Below are 21,865 nucleotides of genomic sequence, written 5' to 3' on the forward strand. Positions count from 1 at the left end.
CCACATACATGTGCCAATTTAAAGAGGGTGTAGTGGGGAAGGAGCTAGGACAATGGGGCTAACCTGCCTGCGTCTAGTTCCTGGTTCTACGCATTAACTTGCAGCCTCTCTGTGCCCCAGTTGCCTCATTGGTAAAGTGGCTCTTGTCCACTCATGAGTGCATGCTAAGTCTCTTCAGTCGTGTTCAACTCTCTGCGACCTCATGGACTGTAGCCTTCCAGGATCCTCTGCCCATGGGATTCTCCAGGCAAGAATACTGGAGTGGGTTGCCATTTCCTTCTCCAGGGGATCATCCCAACTCAAGGATCGAGCCTGTGTCTTCTGCATTGGCAGGAGGATTCTTTACCACTGTGCCACCAGGGAAGCCCCATCTAAACATAAATATCTCCAAATGCCATCACTTTGGGCCTAGAGCTTCAACATAGCAATTCTGGAGGGACACAGTCAGCCTATAGTAATGACTGGAGCATATTAAGAGATCAATAAATGTCAGCTCCACCTGTGAGGCATGTCAAGGTTGCACAAAAATCCTCCAGGCCACTTTCTTGGTCCAAGACCATTACACAGCAGGGCAAGGAGCGACCCATCTGCCAGAGAGCATGAGGTCATTATTTATCAGAGCTAGCCTTTATTTTGTATTTGTGGGGAGAGGTATTTTCTGGGGAAGTCAGTCCACCACTTTGTGCAACCTTAAAGGATGCCTTTTAAGAGGCTGCTTCTTCCTTCCCTACTTCCTTTCCTGTGGCTCAGCGCCTTGGCCACTGAGGTCATCTCTGGTTGGGGCGCATGTCCTCCTCCCCGCATGAGCCCCAAACCTGAGAGCACTGACTCTTCCAAGCCATTTGGTGGCCCTGGTTGGTTTTATCACGGTTGTAACTCTCTGGAATAGCTGCCATTAAGCTATAGCTGGTGGTGCAAAGCTGGTGCTATTGTGTCTACTGCCGTGTTTTCATAAATGTCTATGGGCACTTATTGAGTGCCTACTGTGTATGTCCTATGGATGCCTACTGAGTTTTCTATCTCCACCACCTACCACCATCCCCACCATCACAGCAAACATGCCTCATTATCACCTCCAAATGGAAAGCTTGCCCCATGGTTCCAGACGAGAGGTCCCTGTCCTTCCCATTCCAGTGTCTGCTCTCTCTCTAGCAGTCTCCGCTCAGCCTAGAGATAAAACCTTCAGGGACTAGCACCCTGGTCTCACGCCTTGGTAAGCTGAACTCCCTCCACCCATGTCCCACTCTGTTCTTCATTCCCCAATGCCCTGCAGTCACTCTTAAATGCATCCTGATTCATAATCTTCTTTGGTTTTTTAAACATTCTGTATTGCTGTTCCCATCTTTACCTCTCTGATCTTTCTGTATCTCTGAGTTTTCTTCTCTCTTGAACACTCAGCTCTCTTGGACCCCTTCTCTGGTCATTGATCCTGCCCCACCTCTGCCACCGCCCATCCCTAAGTCTATCACACAACTCTGACAAACAACCGTTTCCATAGCCCAACCTCCCAACCATCTCCAGCCACAGCAGGCTCAGGCTCCCAGACAGGTAGCCCTTGAACTCCAGATTCACGGATGAGTTACTGACAGGTGTCTACTCCAACCTGAATCTAGGGACTTGCAAATGGAGAAGAAATTTCAAGTGGTGGCTCTACTCTGGATCACATTTCTGCTTTGAAAAGACAACAGGTCTGGTCTGGACGCCCAGGTAGTGAGTTATCACCCTCCACTCCTGCAACTTCCATTGAGCTGATTTCAAGTGGGCTTATGTATTGTCTCTGCTACTGCCAAAAACACCGCAGGGGCTCTCCAGCCTACACAATAGGTGTGTAGGCGCACTCCTGCACACGTGGGTGCCCGCAACCACCCCATCATTTTCCCAGGCTTATTTTGCAGTGGTATGAAAGAGCACAAAGAATTTCGAAGTCAGTTGTATTCTTTGCTGTTATTATTAGTTGTAGTGCATTGAAGAGGGACAAACAATGCAGCTCGTTCTGTCGCCTCTCCAGTCCTAGAGATTTCTTTTCGAGAATTAATATTTATTTATTTTTTTTGTCACTGTGTTGAAAGAACTCAAGAAAGACTAATTACTCTCCTCTCTCTTTTAGCTGAGCATAAAGCTGGATCCGACAGTGAGGCTGAGTGATCTGCTACGGGGTGGTGTTTTTGTGTCTTGGCTTGAAGGGGAATCTTGATTGGGGAATCTCCTGAGTCTTTGCATGTGTCTTTGGGAAATTGTGAGCAGCACACCCGGCACCCATGTCCAAGGTGGCAATCAAGGCCCTGAGCGACAGCATTAGATGCCCATGTGGATGATGGCACAGAAGGACCCTCCATCTCCCATCTTCCCAATTTCCCCTTGATCCATGAATTTTTCTGTTTGGTGCAGAAATAGTACTCTCCGTTCTCAAAGCTGGGCACAGTCTTGTATAAAACCCACTCTACTGCTTCTGACTGAGTCTTTGTGCCCCAGGACTGAGGGGTGAGGGCCCTCGGAAGCAGCCTCTGCAAGTGGGTGGTCTTGACCCCACCCCCAATCCCCAGCCCAAAGTCCCCCTGCCCCACCTTCTCTAGACTGCAGTGATCCCATCCAACCATGCGGTGGTTTCACTCAGAAACTCTCCAGCGCTCACACTGCTCAGTGCGGCCACAGATCACGTGATACACTCACGAAGCCCGGGTCCTTCGTTTGCAAGTACCGAAGCTGAGCCTAAGATCCCCGTGGAAGAGTTTCTTAGCTGGATGAATCTTTAAAGGTCAAGCATAGATAGAAATTTCCTAGATGGAAGCTCAGAGGATCCTTATAGCCGCCCGTGGCAGAACTACTGGTTTGAAATGATTCCCTAGTGGCTCAGTGGTAAAGAATCCGTTTGCAATGCAGGAGACAGAAGACGTGGGTTTTATCCCTGGATCTGGAAGATCCCCTGGAGGAGGTTGTGGCAACCCCCTCCAGTACCATTGCTGGGAAAATCCCACGGACAGAGGAGCCTGGCAGGCTACGGCCCACGGGGTCGCAAAGAGTTGGAAGCGACTGAGCGACTGAGCATGAGCAGCACGATCTGGTGAGAACCCTGGAAGTTCCGAGGAGGAGCATCAAGTCTGCCCGCCCTCCTGCTCCCTCCAGCCAGGCCTTGAGCTGCCTGGAGCCCATTACGAGACAAACAAGGTGGGGTGGCCCTGGAGCTGGGAAAACACGTGTTCCAGCTCCAGGAGCAGGCTGTGCAACTCTGGGCCCAGCTCACCCCCTCTCTGAGCCTTTCACATTTGTAAAAGGAGGGAGTCGCACCAGATTACCTCTGGGGTTCCTACTGCTGCATGATTTTTATTGTTTTATGTTTATTTATCTTCGGCTGCACCGGCTCTTGGTTGCAGTACACAGGCTTCCTCTGGTTACAGCTCTCGGGCTTAGTTGCCCTGCAGCATGTGAGAGCTCAGTTCCCTGACCAGGGATGGAACCCCCGTCCTCTGCAGTGCAAAGTGGATTCTTAACCACTGGACTGCCAGAGAAGCCCCTGCATGATTTTTTATTTAAAAAAAAAAACAAACAACTCCTCCATTTTGAGGAGCTCTGAGACGTGACAGAAAGCATTTCCAAGGGGGGACATCTGAGTTTCCTCTAGAAATTTTCAAGAGGGAAAATATCTACCAATAGGAAAGCAGCAGCAAGAGATATCCTTGAAATATGGGGCAAGGGTGGGGCCGGAACTGGGGCCCTGGACCACATACTCTCCCCTGGATCTTTAAACTAAGATCAGACATTTTCTACAAAACAGGCCACTGGACAGCAACTCAGCAACCCAGGGACGTGGTCCACTGCTTGCGTTAATGCTCCCTAATGGAGACACAAGGACCGTGTCCCGGCCTGCATTTCACTGCTCTGGGAGTGGGAGGGGTCTAATCCCCCCACCCCTGAGAGGCAGGACTAACCGCAGGCTGGAGCAAAGAGGTGGCAAGACAAGAGTAGGAACTCCGGAATCACTTGAAAAGAACAAATAGATCAAAAACCACAAGCAACATCAGCAGGTCCCAGAGGGCAAGGCAAGCCCGCAAATATTGATGCTGAAGCCGGTTGAGAAGTCCATCCAGGAAGGCCAGGAAATCAGGAAGCTGGCAGTCCCACCAAGGGCTATTCAGAGCCCCAGCCACGGCGACCATCTCCGCTCCTGCGGCTTTTTCTAATGGACGTGGAGCCTCCAAATCCCTCTTTCTGGGCCCCTCACGGGGCTGTTAACACTGTTTGCCAGCGAAAAAGTTCAGGAAGATATCAAACCAACTGTTCCGTGGCTTTCCTGCCCTGCTGCCTTCTGTAACAGGAGGTGGGGAGTGGAGCCAGCTGGCCCACCGCCCCCTCCTCTCTACTAGGGCTCCCACGAGAGGGGTCACCTGGCAGTGAATCAAGAAAAGAGTCTTTAGAGAGAAGGAGAGCTAACCGCCTACCTGCCTCTCTGCAGCTGCCAGCACTGATATGGGAGCCCTGTGCTTGGCGGGTCAGAGTCTCAGCTGAAAACTATTAGGGTCGGCGGCTTTCCCTGTCTGACCTCATTCCATCTCGGTGATTGGAAACTGGGAGGGGTCGTGGAGATCAATCCAACTCATTTCTTTGATAGTGAGCAAATACAGAAGTTTGGGAATGGGAAGAGATGTACCCAGAGTTGTACGGGCAAGAGAGCCAGAATAAGAAGCGAAATCTGCACAGGTGAAAATGCACGATAGAGCCTGAGATGATTCCAAGAGTCAGCAGACCCTGTAAGAGCCAAGTGACTCATCTCTGGGGACCCATCTAAGGGAAGGTGGGTACCTGGAAAAGCGGTGGGAGCCAAGAGCGCATGGAGGGTGGAGCTTGGCTGAGTGGGCGTGGCCTCAGAGGAGCGCCAATCACAAAAGGCCACTCGTCTTTGTCTCCTTGCGGCACTGATACACTTCCAGTGTGGTGGCTGGTAGCTGAGTGCTTCCAGCTAAGTGACGTGGTCGCAAAAGAGACTTGGATTTCCCTTTTTAAGGGATGCTCACATTCTTGGACCTACAAGGAGAAGGTGAGGTTGAGGGTGAAAGACGCAGAATTTGAGGAAAGTTATAACTTGAGTGCCAAAGAATTGATGCTTTCGAATTGTGGTGCTGGAGAAGGCTTGAGAGTCCCTCGGACAGCAAGCAGATCAAACCAGTCAATCTTAAAGGAAATCAACCCTGAATACTCATTGGAAGGACTGATGCTGAAGCTCCAATACTTTGGCTATCTGATGTGAAGAGCTGACTCATTGGAAAAGATCCTGATACTGGGAAAGAAGGATTGAGGGCAGGAGGAGAAGGGGGCAACAGAGGATGAGATGGTTTTTGATGGCATCACCGATTTAATGGACATAAGATTGAGCAAACTCCCAGAGATAGTGAAGGACAGGGAAGCCTGATGTTCTGCAGTCCGTGGGGTCGCAAAGTGTCGGACACAACTTAGTGAGTGAACAGCAACATAGTCAGTCAGTTCAGTCGCTCAGTCGTGTCCGACTCTTTGCGACCCCATGAATCGCAGCACGCCAGGCCTCCCTGTCCATCACCAACTCCCGGACTTCACCCAGACTCACGTCCATCGAGTCAGTGATGCCATCCAGCCATCTCATCCTCTGTCGTCCCCGTCTCCTCCTGACCCCAATCCCTCCCAGCATCAGAGTCTTTTCCAATGAGTCAACTCTTTGCATGAAGTGGCCAAAGTACTGGAGTTTCAGCTTCAGCATCATTCCTTCCAAAGAAATCCCAGGGCTGATCTCCTTCAGAATGGACTGGTTGGATCTCCTTGCCATCCAAGGGACTCTCAAGAGTCTTCTCCAACGCCACGGTTCAAAAGCATCAATTCTTCGGCACTCAGCCTTCTTCACAGTCCAACTCTCACATCCATACATGACCACAGGAAAAACCATAGCCTTGACTAGACGGACCTTTGTTGGCAAAGTGATGTCTCTGCTTTTGAATATGCTATCTAGGTTGGTAATAACTTTCCTTCCAAGGAGTAACCGTCTTTTAATTTCATGGCTGCAGTCACCATCTGCAGTGATTTTGGAGCCCAAAAAAATAAAGTCTGACACTGTTTCCACTGTTTCCCCATCTATTTCCCATGAAGTGATGGGACCGGATGCCATGATCAGCAACATAACTTGGATATAAATACAGACAACTCTGTGCCATCTGTTTCTCTCCAAGCTGTGGGTGTGGTATAGTCCTAAAGATGAGAGCCATTAAACTTAACCTGTTAGCTAGGATCAGGCAACTCGGTGGTTATTTGAACTTAGACTCCCTCTGTCTTTCTGCTTCTGCCGGCCTAGCACACAACTTCCATTTCAAGGCTCTGACTTGGCTTAACATGGCTGCTGGAGCTCCAGCCATCACTTTCCAGGCAGAAGGGTAGGAAAGAGTGGGAAAGGCATCAAAAGGTAGCATGCCTTTCAGCTGAGCCAGCTTCCCTTGAGCCTCCTGCCCAGACATCCCACTGAACATAACCACTTACATCCCAAGAACAGAATTTGGTCCTGTGGTCGTGCCTAGCTGCTCGGAAAACCAGAAAATGGGGGTTTTAGCTGGTTTCATCAGCTCCCCAAGTATAACAGATTCTCTTTTTAGGGAAGAAAAGGATTGGGCCTATTGAACAGAACCACGAGTTCTGGCTTCCCCTTGGGTCTGGTTTCCTCTGTGTTCTGACTGTGCAGTTGTAACCCTGGTTTTCTACATCTGTGAAATGAGGAAAATCAAGGCAGGCTCCTCCCCTACCTCAAAAAGCAAGCATGATAATAAAGAACTTAATTAAAATTATAAAGGATACAAAGGTAGCAAAGGAAGGAAAATAAGCTGGTTGGGGGCCAGGCGTACACAGGAGTGGAGCTTGGCCTGGCTCAGCTCTGTTGTCAACACTCCAGGGGAGCGGGCTAATTAAGGGCTCCCTGCTGCAGAGCCTTCGGAAAGGTAAGAATTCTTTGGAAATGTAACTAATTACCCCCTACCTGACTTTAAGACTATATTTTTGTGTCTTCGCCTCCTTCAAAAGAAGCGTTACCTGTGTTGCTGCCGGCCCAGGGGGACTCATGGTGTGGAACGGTTGGGGGAGTAAGGGAGGGACCAGGTCAAATGGGCAAGTGAGAAGTGAAAATCTGCCCACCTCCTGGTGCCCAATAGGATCAGCGTCCTCCCCTTCCTACCTTTGGCCCCAATTGTAACAGGAGTAAAACTGAGTTCTGTCCTCTTCCTCCCCACCCCATCTCTGGTGGAGATGCTAAGGAGCTGGAGGGACCAGGCTGGCAGATGCAACCAGGTGGCCATGTGGGACTTGAGAGAAGCTCTCAAATAACAGGATGACATCCATACTCCCAGGCACAAGGGTCTGCAGACCAATGGATGACAAGAAAAATGTCACTGTCGTCATCACTGGAGGAGGAAGAGACAGAGCAAGAGGAAGCAGCAAAAGAGGAGGGACCACATGAAGCTCTGGTTTAGGAAGTTAAAATCAAACTCGAAGACCAGTGCCCTGCACAGGGCTTCATTCTAAGAAGATGCAATAAAGAGAAGGCAGTCAGGAGGGAAGATGGAGGGAGAGAATAAGGGTAAAATGAAGGCAGTTTGGCTATGTCTACAAAACCTGGGAGGATGACAGACCTTTTATTGAAACTACAGAATGTTAGTATGGACCTCGGTATGGAAAACACCTAGAGAACGTTCTTCCCGAGCTCACCTTTCCGGAGAACTTTAGCATAGACAACAGTGAGATCTGGGGAAAATCAGGGGGAACAGGCAGGGATTCTAATAGACAATGTGAAGAACCTCGCAGCTGTAATAGCTTCCCAGAAGAGGGTTCACTTGAAGGGGCTTTGTAGGATGGCCAGGAGGAAAGAGCATACCAGTCAAACGCAACACCATATGTAAAGCCCAAAGATGTGAAATGGCCAAGGATGTCCAAGGAAGTGCAGTTGTTTGGGTCTGGCTGGACAAAGGTTTGTAGGGGGAGAGCGGCCAGGGATAAAGCTGAATCAATGGGCTGGTCCCACTCCTGGGAAAATCATTCAAGGAATATGGACTTCCAGTGAAGGTAACTGGGAGCCATTGAAAGTAGTAGCAGGGAAGCTGCGTAATCACCGGCACGTTTTAGGACAAGCACTCTGGCTGCAGGAAGGGAAGTGGACTTAGGAGACTTGCAGCAGCAACACAAGCTGAAGGGCCATCGCAAAGCTCTGAGAGCCCGAGTGGCTGCAGGATGGAGGGATAGAGGGCAGAAGGGCCCACTGGGTGAGTATGGACAGGACTGGGTGACTGGTGGGATGTGGAAGAATCTATGAGTCCTGCATTCCTGGTGTGGGTGATGGGCAGTGGACACCACTAACCAGGTCAGACATAAGAAGGAAGAAGTTTGACAGTGAGGTGATGAATTTACCTTCTGACGTCTCAACTGTGGAGTTGCAGGGGGACCTTCAGGTAGGGATGGCAAAGTGGTGGTTGGACACATGGGGCGGGAGCTGGAGGTGTGTGGGTCATCCATGTACACGTGACCCTCTGGTCTTTTTTTTTTCCAACTGGACTGCACAACTTTCGAGATCTTAGTTCCCCAGCCAGGGATCGAACCCCAGTGAAAGCGCCAAGTCCTAACCACTGGACCACCAGGGAACTTCCTTCTCTCTGGTCTTTTAAATTGTGGGCCTGTTGCCTTTTCTCAGGGCCCCCAGGAACTTGGTCACATCTAGAGGAGGGTGGGCGAGCCACCTGGGGAGGAGAGATCCTCCTCTGGGATAATGAGAGAAGGTGAGTGGGAATCCCTAGGGAGGAGCCCCCTCCTTGCGAGATGCAGGTCTTTAGGACCAAGGAGCATCTCTCATGTAAGACAGAAAGCTCTTCATCAAGCTGTTCTTGGCCTGGCCCCCTTGGCTGAGCAACTGCTCACACATGGAGCTTAATGCTAACAAGAAGCAAATGGTCTTCCTAAGAGATTTTTGAGTGAGAAGCCCAGAGCCCTTCTTTGCCATGATGGCTATAGGAAGTGCAGGCTCAGGAATGGAGGGAGAAGGAAAGAGAGGAAGACTGGGGGATGGGGAGAGGGAGCGGCAATCAGCAGCGAGGACTCAGGGGGAGGAGGGGGCTGGGAAAACGGGATGAGGGAGACAAAGAGATATCAAGCCCTAGGGTATCACCAACAGGCTGGAGCAACTGATGAACAATTCAGACTTTGACCCGAGTCCTTCAGAAGCGCCCCACCATCTCTTTCAGTGTCCTGGGGAGTGCGAGTGTCCAGCCGGCTCTCTCCTGGACTCCCGTCTTTGTCAGACGCCCACACACACCCCATACAGTGTCCTCCGAGATGGTGGGCGGCACGGCCCCCTCTTGCCAGGCCATGTTTGCCATCCCTGAGCCAGAGACCTGCTGACCGGTAAGCCTGGGCGGGCAGAGTCCTCCCACTTCTGCGGTAGAGAGTAGAAACGGAATCAGCCTCTTTCTTTGGACTTGCTACCTGACAGTGCTGGGAAATCGCAAAGCTATTTATTCCCCTCTCCAGCCAGTGGCGTGCAAAAGCCCACTTGAAGGGACACCGCCAAAGTCAAGAGGCCTCCTCTGTGACCCGGGCCACGAGGCTCAAGGACCAGACAGTGCTTCAGACAGCAGCTGTGTCCAAGTGTCAGTCTGCGATCACCAACGCGGAGCAGGCGGCGACTTCTCAGATGAGGCCGAAAGGGACGGTCGGTCACATGGACCCTTCCCGACTGAGGGTGGTGATGGGGGCGCCTCTGCGGGGGAGGAAAGGGGAGACAGAAGCAAAGCATGTTTGAGATGAGAAGGAAAAGACCAATTTGCCCTGCGAGGCAGCATCTCCCTCTCCATTGCAGAGACCGTGGACCAATTATTCCATCAAGTTCGATATTAGAGAAGCCAACTTCATTAGAGCTTCAAGGCGCATGAAACGTTAATCATGGAACCTTGATATTCTTCTGCAGGAGAGACTTACTCTGGAAAGGAAGGGAAAAAAAAATCACACTTTCATTTTCCTTTGAGGTTAATAGAAGGCTAATTTGAAAGCACTCGGTTAATGAGAAAGCTAAAAATACCTCTTGTAGGATCACATGCCTCAGTCCTGGCCTCGGCAGCCCCAACCTCTCCGGAGCAGGAAGCCGGCTTCGGGAGGGAGCAGCAGCCGGGCCCGCAAAGGACCAGCATCCACCGCGTCTGCGTCCCCGGATGCTGCAGGTGGTCCCTCCCGGGCGGCCAGGTTGCTCGGGAGGGAAGCCGGTGGACCGAGGGTGTAGGGAGAGGGACCGCCCTCCGGGGGCTCCTGGGACCACATGGCAGGGGCTCCCCGAGCCTACTGCTTATGAAGTTTACCTCCTGGTGAAGAACAGTAACCCCTGGGGTGGTCAGAGTAGCTCCCTGAGGGACTGAAGCCACAAGGGCAAGAAAATAATGGTTTGTGGAAAATGAAGAGAGGTCTGATTCAGTCTGGAGGATTCATGTGTGTGTGTGAAAGAGAGAGAAACCCAGAGAGGAATTTGATTTCAAAGAAGAGACGCCCTGAGGGCCGACAGCTCTGGAGCCGCTCAGAAGGAGAGAGGAAGGTCCCACGTGTCTGAAGAAGTCAACAGTCAAGGGCGCCGTCTCTTCCTTCATCCCCACTCCCCAGGCGTCCAGGTGGATGGACATGGCTTTGGACCTGGCAGGGCAGGGGGGCGCTCTCTCCACCGCCGCCCCGGACCTTGGGCTCCGGACGAACCATCTGTGGACCTCCACCTGGGCCTCCGTGCTCATGGCATGCTGTGATTCCCTTTGCTCTGCAGCCCTGGCTTTCTGGGGAAATGAAGAAAATGGAGCAGGATAAGGAGAAGGAAGGGACCTGTGCCCCACCCCACCCAGACACACACACACACACACGTTTCCTCCTCCCAGGGCCTGGTCTGCTCCCCCCTCAGGTGGTCTCACCAGCACTCCCCTCACCATGGCCCCGCCCGCTGTAGAGCTCCCATTGGTTGAAAGATGCTCCCTTTAAACACATGCCGGACTCCTTACTCCCTCCCTTACCCCCTAAACTGGACCCATCCGAGGGAAAGATAGAACGAGTACAGCCACAGGCAGGTAGCTGGCAGATATGGGGACCCCCCTCACACACACACACTCTGAATTCCTCTCCCCTATAATTCCAGGATCAGGAGACCAAGGCCCATTCATTGATTCACACAACCAGCCTTTATAAAAGGCCTGCAGTATGCCTGACCAAGGACATCATTGCCAAGGAAAAAGCACAGATGCTTACACAGGCCGAAAGAAATTAAACAAATAAATACATTTAACCCAGTATTGAGGAGTCTGGACATATTTGAGTACACATATGAAATGATTTTATGTGGCCCCATAATTCCCCCTAACTGCATTCTGCCAAATCTCCCTTTTCCTGCTCCCTTAAAGACATTTAGCCAAATTATACACATTTTCAGCCCAGTTGTTACAGCCCTCTATTTCAATATTGGTCTTCCCAGGTGGAGCTAGTGGTAAAGAACCTGCCTGCCAATGCAGGAGTTTTGATAAGAGGTTTGATCTTATAAGAGATGCATGTTGAATCCCTAGGTCAGGAAGACTCCCTGGAGGAGGGCATGACAACCCACTCCAGTATTCTTGCCTGGAGAATCCCATGGACAGAGGAGTCTGGTGGGCTACAGTCCATAGGATCACACACAGTTAGACATGACTGAAGCAAGTTAGCATGCATGCATTTTCAGTATTTATTCCGATTTATTTAGAACTTCAGCCTTGGCAAAATTCAGAGCTCTGTTCCTCCAGGCTTGGCTATGGCTGAATGGATTGGGGTGGGGTCTGTGAGTCACCCCCTCCCTCTGATTCCCTGCCTGAGGGCAACATCTTGCTGCCGGCCTCTCTGTCTAAGTCTGACCAGCCAGCCCTGGCTCCTCGCTTAAGGTGGTGGGGGGACATGGGCCTGCAGGGACCGCCCCCCCCGACAGCATCATTACTTGGTCAGGGAGGCCCAGATCCAGCTTATTCCTTTCTCCATCTTCCCTTCCCCTCCCACGTCTCTTCCAGATGGAAACCTTCTTGTGGGGAGTCCCTGCAGAATGGCTGAAGCCCAGATCTCTCCTTGGGGTTCACTCCATCCAAGGCAGGGGCACACAACCTTGTCCATCAACGGTGGGAGAGCAGACAGGTCACAGCTACCCCTCCTGGGACCTGGGGCTGCCTCCAGCCACCCTGTCTCCACCCTGCTCAGGAGCAAGGGCGGCCAGAAAACCTGTTGGCCACGTTAAACGGCCAACCGGGAGCTACCTTGATGGGGGGGAGAGAAAGTTCCCCTGCTCTCCTCCAACGGGAAGGGAGAGACCAGGCTTCCTTCACACACTGCACTGGAGTCAGGCCAGCTTCCTCTCTCTGTCTTGGCCGATGGGGATGGAGGAGGGGTACAGTGATCTTCACGGTAACGGGCCAATGTTTATGAAATGGCACCTGCTTTCCAGGCAGAATCCGTGATGCAGGTCCTATTGCAACCTTCATCTTAGAGGCGAGGAGACCGAGGCACTGGAGGGGCGACGCAGTGTCCGAGGTCATGCAGGATGTGCTGGAGACCCTCCCAGGCTGGTCCTGGAGCCACGCCCTGGGCACTGCTGCAGGGGTGCTGAGGGTCCTGGCCATCCTTCCAGGATGAGTTTGTCCTAAAAGCAGCGCCGTCTCTGAGAGGCTTTTAAGCAGAGTCAGGGCAGACCCTGAAGCCAGGGTCTGGAGAATTGGGTCAGCCAAGGTACAGGCTACTCACATGCTAAGGGGCCACCTTGAGCCCTGGCCTGTTTTCCTGCAGCCTGCCCAACCTCATTTCTTCAGGGGGTCTTGGGAACGCTCATGAAGTGACTTGAAAGGGCTGTACGGCCCCCTTGGACCCTGCAAAGGGAAGAGCAGCAGGGTCTTCCTGCCTTGCCCTGGCCCTCGGGTGCACACAGCTCCCTGGAGAATACATTATGCCTCTGAACATAGCCCAGTGACATGCAACTGATGTTCTGTGGATGGTTAGACAGCAGCACAGCTGAGGCCTAGGAAACACGAGACAGATGGATGCCACCCCCTCCCCATCACCTCTCCTGCACAACACTGCATGCCCTGCCTCCCAGGAAGTGGGGAGGGGGCCTGGGCGCTGGTTCTAGGGCAGCCTGGAGGGAGGAGCCAGCCCCCTCCTGGAGCACAGAACCCAGGGATCACCCCGGTGCTCAGACGGAAACTGTGGGACCAATGAGCCCAGGATGCAGGCTCCTGTAGCTGACACACCCGGCTTTAGTTCTGATTCTGCTCCCACTCCTAACAGCTCCTGACTGCTTTCAGATGTCACCCTATTTCACCTCCCGAGCAACCCCATGGGGAAGGTGTTTTCCCACCGTATGATTGAAGAACCAGAGGCCTACGCTACTGTTTCCACACCAGAACTAGAATTCAGACTGCTCTGATGAATTCCAGAGCTCTCAATCCCTCTGCCGGCCTGGAAGGCAAATCGCCCAAGCCCTCCACACCCCCATTTCCTCGTTGGTAAAAGGGTGGAATCAGTCCTCACTTCCCTGAGCATTGAGAAGGTTCTGTGTTGACGGAGAGTCTGGCACAGTGCTTGAACATGGTTGTATTCGTGTGGGTTTTCTAGAGAAACAGAACCGACAGGATGCATATATAAATAGAGAGAGAGAGAGAGAGAGATGTATTTTAAGGAACTGGCTTATGTGATTGTGGAGGCTCATAGGGGAAGGCGGGAAGACTGGAGACTGGAGGAAGGCGTGCAGTCTGAGTCCAGTGGCTGTCTGTTGGTGGACTCCCCTCTGGCTCTGGGGAGGTCAGTCTTTGTTCTAATCAAGACTTCAACTGATCGTGTGAGGCCCACCCACCACCCACCCTAGGGAGAGCAATCTGCTTTGCTCCAAGTGCACTGATTTCAGTGTTCATCTCATCCAAAAACACCTTCACAGAAACGTCACAGAATAATGTGTGATGAAATTTCTGGGCACTGTGACCCAGCCAAGTTGACGCACAAAATCAACCATCACAATGGTGAACATCCCTGCTATGGTAGCCCTTCTGGGTAGAGGCACCACCCCCTGCCAGCAGCACCCATGGGTCCTCATCATGGGATGTGGTACCCATGACGACCATTTGTGTGTGCATGGTGGGTCCATGGGAATGTGTGCGTGTGGAGGGGGAGGGCTCATGAGTGAACACATAGGCGTGTACACAGTTCTCAAGGTGTAGGACACCCCCCCACAAGGGGGTGAGCCAAGCTGTGTGCAGACTCTGGAACAAGAGGGGCCACTTCACTGACCTATCAGGTCCCAGGGAGTGGGGGCAGTTGAAGAAGTAGCTAGAATGTGGTACAAATCCTGACTCCTGGCCATGACCCTAGATAGAACACTGAGCCTCCCTGAGACTCGGTTCAGCCTCAGCAAAGCAGGAATAATGAACCCGGCCACACAGAGCTGCTGGGAGGATGAAATGCACTAATGAAAGCAGCTAACTGGGGCCAGCCCAGCTCCAGCGAACGTAAGAGCCCTCCCCCCCCCCAACCTTGCTGATGAGAAGAGCACGTCCAAAGCAAAGCTGAAACTTAATTAGGATTGGAAAAATGTGAATTCCAAGGCTTATTAAATTCATGATATTTTTACTTACCATGTACCCAGAAATATATTTAGCAAAGCAATTTACACCATCACTGGCTGATGGATTGTGGTTTTCCAAGTTGAGTTTTAAGATGTAAATGGGCTCCAATCAGGGCTTGGCTGTGAGAAGATGCTCCCCTCCCATCCTGTCCTGGCCCTTTGGGCTCCAGCCTCACCTAGGCAGCCTCCTGGGGTGGACAGATGGCCCTGAGCTCCTACCTCCCAGGGAGGTTCTGCTGGGAACGTCTCTGCCTGGCAGGAGAGGGAAGGGGTGGGGAGCAAAGAGGCAATATAATAACAGTGATAACAACCATTTATCAAGCACTTACCATGTGCCAGATACTGTGAGCTTCACCACGGGTAACTCACTCACCCCTCCCAGCAACCCCAGGAGATAAAGAGCACCTAGGCACCTCTTCTGAGCAGCTGTGTGACTTTGGGCATATGGTCTGACCTCTCTCTCTTTCTCTGCCTCAGTTTCCTCATCTGCAAATTGAAGATAATAAGAGCTATATGTGATAAGCGCTAACCACAATTCCTGGAAATTAGTCAACTCTCAACATGAGACATCAGTGAGTCTATGAAGCGACAAATCTCTTGCTCAAGATCAAACAGCTGGCAAGCATAGAATCGGGATTCAGCATCAGGTGCACAGACTCTGAAGCTCTTAACTGTAGGTGGGGATGGCCCCACAGTATACTGGTACCCAGGCCAAGCCTCTCTCGTGTCATCTGCCTTTTATGTCTGAGTTTAAGGACGGAGGAGTCAGGGACGAGTCAGTGAGGTTTGATAAAACACATCCAGGAAACCCAGGCAGGAGTCGCGTCTTGGTGATCTGCCGATGCTGCAGGAGATGGAGGTTCACTCCCCAAGGTTCAGGCTACCCCGGGGCAGGTTGGCTGCCAGCATCCAGCCCGGCCTTTCCTCTTTGGTTTGTCTCCGTCCTCCCTGCGGAGTGCCCTTGCCCGAAACAAGGGCTTGCTGGAGCAGGATGAGCAGCTGGCCTTGGGATTTTATTTACTGAAATGATTTGCTTATGAACCAGCATGTTAATGCGAAACTGAATATCACTCCGGCTCCGATTAAATCATCACAGGTTCCAAATGAATTGAATTGACCGTACACAGAACCCTAGACCGAGTAAGGCTGGTGAGCTCAGGTCCTCCTGCCCTGGCTAGCAACCCTTCCCCAGGAGAGCAGCTGGATGGAGATGTTACTGGGGACCAGGAGAACCCAAGGGGAGTGACAGCGCTTGCCTCTGGAGGAGGGAGCCAGGCCCCAAAGGATACTGCCCAGCTCGCTCCTTCTGGTGCCGCTGCCAGGCCTCTGCGATTGCATGTGGAAAACAGCCCCTCTCCCTCTCTGACTTCCTTCTGAGCTGCTCCCTTACTTCACTTGTGCTTCCAAATGACACCTCTGCCATGGAGTCACCCTGGATTTTCCCAAGTGGAGTTACTCCTTCCCATTACCCTCCCCATCTGTGGTTTTCTTAGAATTACACACTCATCCGTTGCTCCTTGAGCCTGAAAACTGGAAGCTCCTTGAGAACAGAGACCTTTGTCTTGGATTGTCTCCAAGACCAACACCAAGACCAAGACCAAGACCAGTCTGTAACAGGTCACACCAGCAACGGCTGCGTTCTCAGCTGTGGAGCTGAGCCGTTTCCTTCCTTTGACCTTGAGAGGTGTGCTATAATGGGTGTGGGCCCCCACTCTTTGTGGCTGGGTTTCTCCACTATAGTTTACCACAGTGGGGAGTGGAGTGACCCTGGAGAGGCTTAGCAGTGGCCTGGCTGAGGGCTGACTTTACTCTAGCCCCAAGGCTGTGAGCTCTGGATGTGGATTCGTGAACTGTTCACCTGGTCATCACATGCGCCAGAGATGAGCAGACACTGCTGGGGCCTCTCTGGAGGTCACCCAAGACGTGCACCCTCTTATTTCTGGGGGATCACAGGAACCCCAAACAACTAGGCTTGCCTTTGCTCCCCCCATCCCAGGGTCATTTGCCCCCATGTGGTCTTTCCCCTCCAGAAATGACAAGCACCTCGCCTTTTCACCTCTGCAGGCATTAAATAATAATAATAACATGATAATAGTGATACAAAATAAAGTACTTTTAATGTGGTTTTTATTTTCAGGTTATAAAAATAATACATACTGATTGTAGAAAATCTTCAACAAAGCAGAGAGGTGAAACAAAACTAAAATCATATAATCCACACTAGAAGTAAACACTATTAACATTTTGGTACATTTGTATTAAGACTTTTTCCAGGGCTTCCCTGTGGTCCAGTGGTTAAGACTGCGCTTCTATTATAGGAGGCACAGGTTTGATCCCTGTTGAGGGAACTAAGATCTCACATGCCACACAGTGTGGCCAAAATTTAAAAAAACAAAAGACTTTTCCAGAGTGTGTGTGCACCTATGTCTCCATATTATAAAGCACATTTAGGATCACGTCATGTATACTTTTCATTAGGACAATACTGCAAACCTTTCCTCACGTGACTAAGGGTTTTCAGACCTCCCCCAACAGCAGCCTTATCTTTTCTCCTTGCGTTTTGGTCATTCATGGAGGCCAGCAGAGAAAGCCCAGCCCAGGAGGGAAGGGAAAACCCACCGCGCATTAACAGAGTCAGCCACTCATAAAGTTAAACATGTAAAAGGCAAAGAGATGCGCAGTTAATCAAATAGTCGATTAGTCCGAAGGTTGAAGGAGATAGAGCAGTCGTTTCAATCTGATGCTTTAAATGTTTAACAAGCAAAGTCACCTCTCTTGTCCTACCTCAGTAATCCCACCTCTTTCAGGAATCTGACATCCTGAAATCTTGAACATCACGGACCCCATCCTGACTTGCTCACCCCTCCGTGAAAATCCTTTTATTTTTACAGTGTAAATCAGCCAGTAATCAACAATTTCTGACCACCTAAAGCTCTGGGGCTGGTGCTCAGAGAAGTTTCCTCTGGAAGTTTGGTGAAATTTACAGCCCCCCCCACCCCCACACACAACCTGCTTGCGGGGGTTTGGGGGGGTTCTGTGTGTGCAAGGGGTGGAAGGGGTGGTCATGGTAGAAGGTGGAAGCTGAGACTCTAATCTCGAATGGAAGAGCCCAAGGTCAAGCACTGGGGACTAGCATACAGCTTTGGTGACCCAGCCACAAATTCGAAACAAATGGAACAACTCTCCAACCATTTCTGTTTCGCTTTTCCTCAGCGGTTCTCAACCACTGATTCTCGGAAGATCTGAGGCTGTTCTGGTGGTCACAACTGGAGAAGGAAGGCATCCTGTGGGTAGAGGCCACGGACGCCGCAAAACACAGCACCACTGCACCGGAGGACCGCAATCCAAGTGGCAATAGGGTCGACATAGCCAATCAGGGTTGGAAAAGGAAATGGCAGCCCACTCCAGTATCCTTGCCTGGAGAACCCCATGGACAGAGGAGCCGGGCGGGCTACAGTCCATGGGGTCACAACGAGTTGGACACAACTGAGTGCCTGAGCCCACACACATGCAACTGAGCAGGGAGCTTCCAGTGGCTCAGTGGGTAAAAAGCCCTCCTGTCAATACCAGAGATGCAGGAGCCTTGGGTTTGATCCCTGGGTCAGAAAGATCCCTTGGAGTAGAGAATGGCAAACCCACTCCAGTATTCTTGCCTGGAAAATTCCATGGCCATAGGAGCCCAGTAGGCTACAGTCCATAGAGGTGCCAAAGAGTCGGACATGACTGAGTGCGACTAAGCAACAACAGCAAATTGAGCAGGACCCACTGGCCATTCCGGACAGGCCTTCCCTCTTATCCCCTGCTTTAGCTCCTCTCTGAAGTACCTAGGTAATAGTGTTTGATGCACATTTCCTGCACTGTTTTGCAGAGGTGGAAACCCCCCACCAAAGGGAAGATGTTGACTACTTGAGGACCATGAACACCGGGCCCCAGGTCTCCTGGAGCCTCAGGACTGGTGGACGGAACCCCTGTGACACCCTCTGCTCCCCCTCACCAGCCGATCAGAGGCTCATGCACAAGCTAATCACACACCCTGCGACCCACCCCCGCAGTGACCCCCACCCTCATCACCTGCCACTTAAAAATGCTTTTCCAAACCTTTTCGGGGAGCTCACCACCTCATGTCCTTGCATGGCCCTGCAATAAACCTCTCTCTGCTCTACACAGACGTTTCAGCTTGTTTGGCCTCCCTCCGCGGCGGGCACACGAACTTGCATTCACACTGAGGCCGAGGCACCTGCTAGTCCCTATGATGTACGCGCAGAACCTTCCAGATTCACAGATGCACATTCTCATGAACCCCAAAGGCAAGCTGGGTGGCGGAGACTTAGCCCCTGGAGACCAAAAGCATAAACGGACAGAGGCCTTCTTGGGCGGAGCAAGGCCTACCTGCCTTTGAAAGCATCGGACATGCTCTGGGGAGCAGGCAGCCCTTGGACAATTTTGAAGGCTGGAGAGAGGAAGAGACAGAAGTGACAGGGTCTTGAAGGGAATGTTTTTTGAGCATCAAAGAGATTTGTTCTTCTTGGGGCTCTGTCGACCACCCCAACTCTTGAGATAACCGAATGGCCACTTGCTATTCCTCCATACCTCTTGAAGTGTTGCAAGAAGGGAGACCCCTTCCAGGGACCAAGAGTGGGCTCTTGTCTAACACTCAGAAATGAAATTTCCGAGGAGACACATGAGCTGACAAAGCAAGAGACTTTATTGGGAAGGAGTGCCGGGCAGAGAGCAGCAGGCTATGGGAACCCGGGAGAACTGCTCTGCCACGTGGCTCGAGGTCTCGGGTTTTATGGTGATGGAACTCGTTTCTGGGTTTTCTCTGCCAATCACTCTGACTCAGGGTCCTTCCTTGTGGCACACCCACTGCTCAGCCAAGACAGATTCCAGTGAGAAGGGTTCTGGGAGGTGGAAGGACACGTGGTGTTTCCTTTTGACCTGTCTCAAATTCTTCCTGTTGGTGGTGGCTTATTAGTTCCACGTTCCTTACCATGACCTCCTGCCATAAAATAACTCACATAAATGGTTACTGTGGTCCCTGGCCATGCTGGGCGGTTTTGGTCAGTATGTTTTCCCTAACAGAAGGACTGTTAAGTTGACTTACTGGTATTTGGAGAGGCCGTCGCATTAGGTCACAGGTTTTACGGCCACACCTCTGCACAGAGGGCAAAGATCAAGGGTCCAAGGAAGCAGCATGTCCTCTACTGGAAATTGGAACACAGAAATGAGCCTCTGGCCTTTATCTCCCAGCTCACCTCCAGGAGGGCCGTTGTCTAGGCAGCGGCTCCTGGTGGTAGACATCAAGGTGATGTCACTCTCCGTCTCATCCTGGGAGCTTCAGAAAACAAGCCAAGGCTTGAAAGCCAGGTCACCAAGTTCCACCACCTCATTTTTCTTCCTTTTTGGTATTCTTGACACTAAGCACCACCTTGACTAAATGCTGACTGCCAAGTATTCGTGCATGGCCTGGAGGGTTAAGAAGGGGGCAGCCAGCCTGGAGACTTTAACAAAAGGCCCAGCCTCAAGGTGGATCTCAGGGCTGGAGAGAGAGAAGTCTGCTCTCTCATCCCACATGAGACACTTCTTCTATTGTCAGCACATGAGGATCGGGGTTTCCTGATTGCATTGGGGGAAAAGGCCATTCCTTCCCTACTAATATCTGAAGCCTTTCCCAGTTGGGCTGATTCAAATTTTAACTACGAATAGAAGCCCATGAGACCAGAATATGGGAACAGAGGTAGAGCTAAAGAGAGACTTCAGGACAGGATAATTGAGTATCAAGACAAAGAGATTCAGTTCAGTTCAGTTACTCAGTCATGTCTGACTCTGTGACCCCATGGACTGCAGTACACCAGGCTTCCCTGTCCATCACCAACACCCAGAGCTTACTCAAACTCTTGTCCTTCAAGTCAGTGGTGCCATCCAACCATCTCATCCTCTGTCGTCCCCTTCTCCTCCTGCCTTCAATCTTTCCAAGCATCAGGGTCTTTTCAAATGAGTCGGTTCTTCACATCAGGTAGCCAAAGTATTAGAGTTTCAGCCTCAACATCAGTCCTTCCAATGAATAGTGAGGACTGCTTTCCTTTAGGATGGATTGGTTGGATCTCCTTGCAGTCCAAGGGACTCTCAAGAGTCTTCTCCAACACCACAGTTCAAAAGCATCAATTCTTTGGCGTTCAGCTCTCTTCATAGTCCAACTCTCACATCCATACGTGACTACTGGAAAAACCAAAGAGATTAGAGATGGATTTAGGAAGAAACGGCACATCTGAACATCAACCTGCTGACCCTCCTCAGTGATAGAGAGACCATCACTTTCACAGCAGAGATGCAGAGAGGAGTGAGACATCGGGGAAATACGGTCACTTTGAATACCTGTATCACCCTCCCTCTTTCTTCAAGCTCTCTGGAACCTCTGGGAAGCTCCTAGAAAAGGCCTGGTATTGGTGCACATGAAACGGCAGCGACTCAATCATATATAAGCATTTATATAGTCAGTATGTGTACACAGCCTCGCTGTACACAAAGCACTGGGCCCCTCAGCGAGCATACAGGCTGGCATACAGTAGGTGCTTAACCAGTAAGGTGGTTTCGAGAATCATGGGTGTGGGGCGGGGGCCCACTGAGGTGGGTGCCCAGTTGACCCTGTCTCCACCCAGTGATGGGCTGTCCTTGTACTGGACCGCGTGTGTTAAAGCTCCCTGAGAGCAGGGCCCTCGTCTGCTTCACCCGCATTTCCCTACTGTTTCGTGCAGCATTCGCCCCCGCTGGGTGGTGAATAAACACCTGTTGGCAGGTATTTAAAACCACACGCCTGCCATGATGAGGAGCAGATCTTCAAAGCCAAAAATGACAACAACCTGCCTGGTGAGGACGCACACACCCAAGCGGAGACCGACGGGATGCTTTCAATAAGGTCGGTCCTGGGAGGTGGGGTCCTTGGACCACCAGAGCAGCACAGACCCACCCGCCTGTCTGACCTTTCCATGACTTTCTGGCAGCGCTATTTTTCAGGGGGGAGAAATGAGAAGACCCAGAGAGAAATTCAGCATCTTTGAAATGAACTTACTTACAAAACAAAAACAGACCCAAAAACCTAGAGAATGAAACTATGGTTGCCGGGGGGAAGAAGCGGTGGGGGAGATAGTTAGGGATTTGGAGATGGACATGGACGCGTGGCTCTATTTAAAATGGATAACCAGCAAGGTTGTACTGTATGACACAGGGTAT

At 51.4% G+C, this 21,865-nt stretch overlaps 1 protein-coding gene and 1 long non-coding RNA gene across 2 annotated transcripts in view; one reads left to right on the forward strand and one right to left on the reverse strand.

The window, feature by feature from the left end:
• The window catches only part of RPL38 (ribosomal protein L38), a 245,815-nt gene that overhangs the window by 41,035 nt on the left and 182,915 nt on the right, over positions 1-21,865 (forward strand). The gene's annotated exons all lie outside the window — the stretch shown is intronic.
• Positions 7,405-12,753, reverse strand: LOC129648582 (uncharacterized). Its single transcript, XR_008712797.1, has 2 exons — positions 10,064-12,753; positions 7,405-9,964 (listed from the first exon to the last, which is right to left on the reverse strand). It is a non-coding gene; the product is annotated as an uncharacterized LOC129648582 (long non-coding RNA).

This window comes from Bubalus kerabau, chromosome 4 (assembly GCF_029407905.1).
Source record: "Bubalus kerabau isolate K-KA32 ecotype Philippines breed swamp buffalo chromosome 4, PCC_UOA_SB_1v2, whole genome shotgun sequence".
NCBI classification, from domain to species: domain Eukaryota; kingdom Metazoa; phylum Chordata; class Mammalia; order Artiodactyla; family Bovidae; genus Bubalus; species Bubalus kerabau.